The following is an 8643-nucleotide window of genomic DNA, read 5'->3' as shown; positions in this document are numbered from 1 at the left end:
CTTTCAGGGGAAAAGTTTTAAATTGAAATAACATGACTTCCGGTTTGCTTCAGAAATTCTTATATAGTTAATTGGGTCCTCCTGCCCATAAGGTTTCCATATCTGATTTCATTTTTCATCTATCTAATTCCGTTCTCAAGATTAAGGAAAGACGGACGGACAGACGACAGTGAGGAATTTATAGGTTTCATTCTAATAAATGATATTACAGACATATTTTCTGGAAATGTGTACACAATTCATCTTCATAAAATTTATTTGTCTTAATTTAAAGTTGTCTAAGAAAAGAATAACCCAGACATAATAATAGAAATTATTGACCAAAGCAACATCCCGGAAATTACTTTTTCAAAATGTGAGAAAAATTTTCTGGGAAATAATTATTTGTATTGACTATCTGAATAATTGCCAAGAAACAATCGTTAAGGACGAATTGTCTAGGGAAGAATTGACAGGGAACCGTTTTTCTACCATAATGCTTTTATATATTCACTTTTGGCAGAAAATGTGTAAATTTTACATATTTTGTTATGATTAATGGTATTCGTCCAGTTTTAATTTTAATTGAAAACACAAATTCCATAACCTCATCTCGAAACAGAATGTAAATAAATGACGTAACAGAAAATGCAAATGATATGCTTTGACAGAATCTTTGATAAATGTTCTCGCGGATATACAAGAAATGGAACGAAATGAAAAATATTCTTTGAAATTAGATGCGTATTTTAATGAAATACGGAAGTAGAAAATCTAATAATACGTCTAAACGTCACGCAATATTGTGTGTAATCATGTTTAACGGATTATCGGGTTCGCTGAACTATAATTCATGTTTAAACCAAGTTCTTAATAAAAATTCTTTGTACTATATTGTTAATAATATTGATATTCAACAGATACGACAATAAAAAATTTATTTTTTTATAGTTTTGATCTTTGAAATTTTTGGTCATTCGTATATAATTTGTTATATATATTTTGAATAAATTAGTATTGAATGCATTATTATTATTATTATTACTATAAAATTACAATATATATCAACTGCTGCATAAACGTCAATGCATATGGTACAGAGATGACATATCCCTCCCCGGATATTTTTGTACCAGTAAATTGTACCCTCAACGTATATTTATTTTATACCGTACTACAAAAATTATAAGCAAAAACGAACACTGTACTACCCAAATTATTTTGTACGTCACCCAAAGCCAGAGAAATTTTTCTTATTCATTGGCCTGCCCCAATATTGATACAGATCGATTTCTATGAAATTGTATTGTAAGATAAAAATGATCTTCCGATATATTGAAATCGATAAATTCTTTCATGCAGAATGAATCAATTTTAAATTGGCATAGCATTTTCAATAAGTAATTGTAATAGTTTTAAATATAAATTGAAATATTTTAATGAAAATTAATTAAAATTTGGAAATAAATAAATGAATTCTTCAAAAAAAAAAATCCAGTAACTTTCCCAGCAACATTTAAAACTGCGTGTGTGGCGCTATCTGTTATGATATTTTATTATTAAAATCTTTTTATATTTTTAATTATTATAAAATGGCAAAAGACTTAATTCTGAGGATAGGGATGGATTTTACATTTAAAAAATTGTAAATGCTAATAACGAGTAAAATCATCATTAAGTCCGACCCTACTTGTGATATGACACAAGATCCCCACCCCGTCGAACTTAATAATCCAAAATTTAATAGCATCAATCCCCTTAATATATAAACCTCCCTGCAAAATTTCAGAAATTTTGAACAAAAAGAATTATTAAGCTTCAATGAGGGTGAAAAAATCGTGCCTCCCCACACACACATACACGCTATATACATACAGAAAACCCTCGACTTTTTTTCATTTCTCAGCGTTTCAAGATTCCCTGAGTCCAAAAATGTAAAAATCTTGGGGGGTTCATTTTTTGACCGATCGCCATACTTTCCCCTCTGTTATATATAACAGAGCCGGGAAAGTAAAAACTAATTTTTTAATAAAAATGTTCCAGAATTAGAACAATAAAAGTTAGAAATAAATAAGTAAACATTGTATATAGTTCAATCTCCAGTTTATTAGCAATATTTATATAAAATGTGCCAAAATTTTATTTTGGTTAAGAATTTAATGTAAGCGGGACATCTTCCTTGCAGATGTTCTGGTTTGAAGTGAACATCTCCACCTTGCAAGAAAGTGCAGTCTGCGAGTGATGTAAAAATGTACAATTTTTGCTGTTATAGTAACTCTGTGCCTGACATTTTCACATTCCGCTCGCTTCTCTGCTACTAGGAATCTGACAACAGAGTTGTAACGATATCGACATAAATATCGTTACTATTACAAATCCGAGGCAATGCATTGTTCTGTCATGTTACAGGCATAACGAATGTTTATCCAAGAAATCCACCGATTCCGAATTCATGCACCTCTTTGTAAACCAGATGGTTTTCACTATGGTTTTTTTTTTTAAACCAAAGATTTTCGCCTCGTCTCTTTGAAAAACTAACGATCTAAAGCCGAAACCAGCACAAAAAATCGTATATTACAAAAAACAAAAACAACTGAAATAACTAAAAAAACCCGCAAAAACCAACGACCTAGAATATACTACATAGAGTGGCTGAAGCAATGCCATATTTGAAAAAAATTGAATAAACGTCCGTCATTTTTCTTTTAGTCAAGGGAGCGTGGCATTTGTGTTGTGTAAAGGCAACAAGCTAAAATATTCCAACTCGTTGATAGTACCCGTCGTTGCCACCAAGAGCTCTGTAACCATAGTCACAAGCCACTCTATGTAGTATATTCTAGCTCGTTGGCAAAAACACGTTTAAAAATACACACGTGTTTACGCAACTCTCGCTAACTTTGCCTATTGAACGATCAGAGCACCGCCCTATCAGGAGCAATTGTTTCTACAACGAAAACGAGAGGTGATTACAATAACAGCTCCTCAACCATATTATCTATTAACCATAGTTTATGGCACGTTATCGTATGGGCAAAAGGATAATTGTCTGGGCCCCACCAACCCCACCTCAAACCAATCTATTATGAGAACTTCTTTTCCTCAAAAATTCCCTCGAAAAAAAATATCTGAAGTCAACACTACATGGAGCCCCCAATTCAAATTTGCCTGGGCCTCACGAAGCTATAACGTGCCATTGGGTTTATACAATGCGATTTCCGAGGAGTGATGCCTCTCGGAAGGACTTTCTATGAGAAGTTGTACCTTATTTAGGAATTACTAACGTGAAGAAAACCCTACATTTTTCGTTAATCAAACCGATGACAAATAACTGACTTAACGGAAGTCATAAATTTTGTTATCTTATTTTGCATATTTTCCTTAATGCTTAGTATAACTACGAAAAAGGCATGTGGCTCGTTAATATCTATCATAATAATATGATGAAATACAGGGAAGATGTGTATCCAGTAGCCCCATAAAAACAGATCTTACATGTTTTTAATACGTATCATTTAAACAATCTATTTTATGATATTAAATTTATAAGTAATTGTTTAGATGTAGTGTAGAGATATTTCATGAATTGACTCCAATCTAAATAAAATAAATTCTCTTTTTGTTGAGTTTCCGGTATAAATCTAGCGTTTTACAAAAAAGTATTGTTATTTTATTAAACTATTTTGAAAAATATATCCGTTTAAAGATCAACGATACAATAGAAGGGTACTTGTGGTTCCGGTTTCACGAATAGTTACGTCATAAAACGCAAAATTTGCATAATTACATAACATAAAAATATATGAAGTTGAGATGATGTATCTAAAACAATTTTAAATATATTTTATACAATATTTATTATATTAAATATGTAACAGCAATAGCAGAAATAACAAATCTAACAATTGTTAATCGTTTTGAACTGAAATAGATTGATGACGTAGGTACTATACTGTGTTGAATTTTTAAATGGCATTTTATTGATTTGAATAAATAAATACTTTCCTACTAATGTATCGTAAAGTAAAAAATCATCCTGAGAAGCAATTTCTGCAACAAGTCATATTCAGAAACGTGTAATTTACGAATATTAGGCTACATGATATATCACTTTCAAGCCTCTTTTTACATCCTTGTGAATTTAATCATACTCTATATGGTCTACAAGAACATTTATATCGTTTTATTATCAGTTAATACGCGTACTGTACAGTTAGATGCATTAAATTTTAGACAGTGAAAAGATTTGGGTATATTCCATTTGTTTTGTAGGGTGATAGGTATACAGATTATGTAAAAGCAAGGTGAAGGAATTGCAATAACATGAATTTTGCGGTGCATGAAGTGAAATCGTGATGTCTGTAAAATGATTTAAACTTAGTGCCGATGTTCATGAGTGATATTTTAACGCGAGGATGCAGCTTCATGGAAACAATGGAGCAATACACGTGCGTTACGTTTGCATAACATGTCTCACGCATCCTCGCCTCAAAATATCGCTCGTGTGCACCGCACCTAATTTAAACTTTGGGAAAATGTTTTTAAAAAAGTTGAAGCTGGGAGTTACTCCATGAATTTCCTGGTGTGTACGGTGCATTTAACTTCATCAAACACGTGATTCCTAGTGATGGAATTCGACCGGTTCATACCAATTCATCAGGACCGCTTTTCAAAATATTTTTAGTTCGGAGAATCGGTTGTTAAAATTGTATTTTGGAATATTGATTTGTTTAGATAATTTATCGCAAAAGTCTGTATTTACGTAAGACTGCAACTTTTTAACAGCTCAATGAGAATTGGAGCAGACGATTGAATATTGCAATAAGTGCGAGTGGGAACTTGTCGCTTCTGCGATTGCGATTAATCTGCGATCACCTATTCAGGATCACAATTTTCTGCACATCTCATGGGTACAAGTGGTAAGCTCTAGGGCTAGGCACTAATACAGTGCTATCTTTAGGCATAGTGCCTGTGGCCTTATGAAATTACAAATTGAGAAAATAGAAGTTGGGAATTAAAATAAAACATTAAATTTTTACTCAGTAAGTTTATTTTATGTAGACTTTTCTATATCTTTCGCGTAAAAATCTTTAGTAATTTCTTCAACTGGCAACTGTTTTAATATTTCACTTTCTGTGGAAAGTATAGATAAATTTGATAATTTTGTTTGAGACAAATTGAATATTAAAAGATTTATAATGCAATTTAGTGTTGAAAAAGATAGTGTTCCTTCAGAATTTGATTCTAAGATTGACATGTATGGTACTGTACAGTACTTCCTAAGAGCAATATTCGTATTAGGAAAGCTGGATACTAAACTTTTTTCAGCAACAAACTTCTTGTACTGTTTTTCAATCCGGAAATAATTTAAACAGATAAAAGAAAAAGATTATGTTGATTCACAAACACAAGCTGCGTTATTGCTTCAACACTAGGCGATATTCCATTTTATTTAGTTGAAATGGAATATCGCCTAGTGTTGAAACAATAACGCACCTTGTGTTTGTGAATCAACAGAATTAAACAACACGGTTTCAGAAGAATAAAAAAAGATTATATTTAAAAAATTGATTCTTTATACTTTTGACTGTTTACGCTTTAAAGAATGGCACGAACATAAGAGAAAAACTCATATAGAATCAATAGATGAAGATATTACTTTTCATCGTATTCATTACATTATGACAATTTCATTTGTTAGTTGTTTATTTTTTGTGTCTGCAAAAAATTCTTATATTTGTATAAAAAACTTTACTAACTAATAAACTTTCTAGTCGTAACATAGTTTCTCCTTAATGTTTTCTCTATATATCTATATATCTAATTTTTTTTAATTTAATGTAAGCAATTTGGTGTAACAACTTGTCCTACTCTGAGCAAATTGTTTCATTTAAGAGTTCCAATTATTCAATATCTTTAAGTTCATAATATATATAAATTTAACTGAAACATGTTTAAATATATATACAGTTAGTTCGAAATTCAATGGACGGAATAATCGCGACTTCGAATTATCGAGTTTCGAATTATTCGAGATTTACATATTTCTGTACAATATGCAAATACCACGTAACTGGTGTAATTTATTAAGCAATGATTCTTGTTTATATATTTATATACAGTAATCGAAGTTATATTGGTTCACAGCCGAAAATTTCAGTCTTTTAGATACAACAGGAAAATTATTTAAAAAAAAAAAAAAGAAAGAAAGAAAAAAAAAGCTAAGCTGAAATGATAACTACCCTGATCTCCCTCTACATTAAATAATAATAATATCTTAAAACGAGAATGGGAAGTGAAATAAATAACTGATAAAAATATTAATAACTACCGTTTCCGATGAAGAACTGTTTTCAAAATCGATGAGTCCTATTATACGAATAAGACCGATTTTTAAATGATGAAATACTTTTCGTTTGTCCAACCGTTCTTTATTTATTATGGATGAGACAATCGATAGTAGACACACAGATGTTACTTTACAAATTAGATGTAAAGATGTTACTTTAAAAATTTGATGAATTGCATTCATTTATCAACATTCGATATAGATTTTTACTTTCCTTCTGTTCTGTAACAGACGAGTACAATCCGGACTTTTCTGCATTTCTTGACGTTTTGAGGTCGCCTGATTCCAAACAACATTAAAAAATGGGAACAAAATGCTATATGTGTGTATGTTAGCAAAATTCCAAGACATCATAACGAAAAATTTTTAAATTTAAGAGGGATACTTCTATATATGGCATCTAATCTTCTATATATGGATACTCCATATATAGAACATATTAGATGCTATTATATTTCGGAGATTCGGAGTCAAGATGGAGATAGGAAGGGTAGGAGGTCATAGCTCGAGTGAGGTTAAAATTAACGAAAATTTACTTCTTTTGGCAAATATAATTTAAAAAAAAAAAAAAAAAAAAAACTTACCTCTACCTCAAAAATAAGTCCTTTGTCTTTTTCTGTTAGAAATATTTGAAAAATTATCGAACTTCTTAGTCTCCTTAACCTCGTGCTCGAGTGCCGAGAAAGTCATGCAAGAATCCTTGTGATTTAGTCTACAGTATCACAATCATAAAAAAGAGAAGATATACTAAAACGGTATATTTTCAGGCATTTTCATTCTTCAATAAAAAGCAAAGATGTTTATAAAAATTAAAATGTTTTGGTGAGTAGGTAAATTAACGAGCTATTCGTCTTCCGGTTTCCGTCGATGATACCGATACTACTTTATCCTCTGTCGTGATTCTTACTACTATTAACTTATATAAATAACTTGAATAATTAAAATACATATTTATTATTTTTAATTTTATAACTTTTTTTATAAATTAAATTTGATATTCTTTTGAATAATAGGCTATAACAAAAACATCAATACAATAAGATTAATTAAAATAAAGTAAAATTATTGTAGATAACAATATATTTCAGGTTTTTGACAGCATTATATTCTGTATTTTTGTTTATTAGATCGTCTATAACAATAATAAATAATTTAATCCGTTCAAAGTTTATTTCAAACAAAGCAATTCTGTGTATCCTATTATAATATAATTATATTTTGAAGGTGTAAAGGAACAAGCGTATATCATTTTCCTATTATTTCAAAAAACTTACTTAAATAGTGTACATAATATCTAATCGAGTATTTCTATATTGATGCTTAGTACAAATTAGGGAATTTAAGTAGCCTACTATATAAATTCTAGTTAGTTTTTTTTTTTTTACTCTTTCCTTCCTGTGAGCACTAAGAGGGCCTTTTTTCGGGCCCATTGTAGGCTTGGACGAACCGTAGTATGATCTACGGACTCAGACAGATCGCCTACTGGGTATTGGCCAGAATTTGATCCAACGGCCTTAATCGCCTCGGCCATCTGGCCTTTCTAATTTTGATTTTCAAAATTCACATAGAATTAAGTACTAATTTTCGTTCAAAAATGTTATGATTTTAGCACTTTCGGTGTAACCCAAAAGAAGATTACTGACTTATGATCGGCGGTACAAATAAGGGAATTAAAGTATAAATTTAAATTTTGGTGACATCACTTAATAAAAATTAAATATTAAATGGTCTATATACTTTCATTCAAAAACAGACAGGCAACCCCCAACTTTACCCTTCCATTCTGTTACCGTATCTCAATGGGAATTTGAGAATGATCGTTAAGTTTGAATAGCCTACTTTCGATCGTTAGTACAAGATTTGAAGTACAAATTCTCATTTAGGGAGTATTTTTGTTCAGAAACTTGATATGAGCATCTCCAATTTCGCAGACATCACTAAAATAGGGCTTATATTTACAGATAGAACAACTCGTCACTCGGTCCGAGACACAATAATTTGCAATATACTGTAAGGCAATTCGAAAGGATTTATTTTACTATACAGTCGTTTACCATACATGTCATAAAATATACTCTATTCCGATACCGCTTAATTTAATACATAGGCTATGTAAATACATTCTCCCACTTATGGCAAACGCGTATTTGGAAAAAAAAAATCTTTTTTAAATTCTCGATACAATTTTAACAAGAGAATTAAAATAATTTTAGTTTATAGCACCAGAAGATCTGATAAATCATCTTTAAGCTCGAATACGTCATAATATAAATTTTAATGTGTAACACAGATGACAAAGTGCGCAATCTCGCTCGTCA

Source organism: Centruroides vittatus, unplaced genomic scaffold (assembly GCF_030686945.1).
Source record: "Centruroides vittatus isolate TY-2023 unplaced genomic scaffold, ASM3068694v2 contig_979, whole genome shotgun sequence".
NCBI lineage: Eukaryota > Metazoa > Arthropoda > Arachnida > Scorpiones > Buthidae > Centruroides > Centruroides vittatus.
This window is presented reverse-complemented; position numbering follows the sequence as displayed.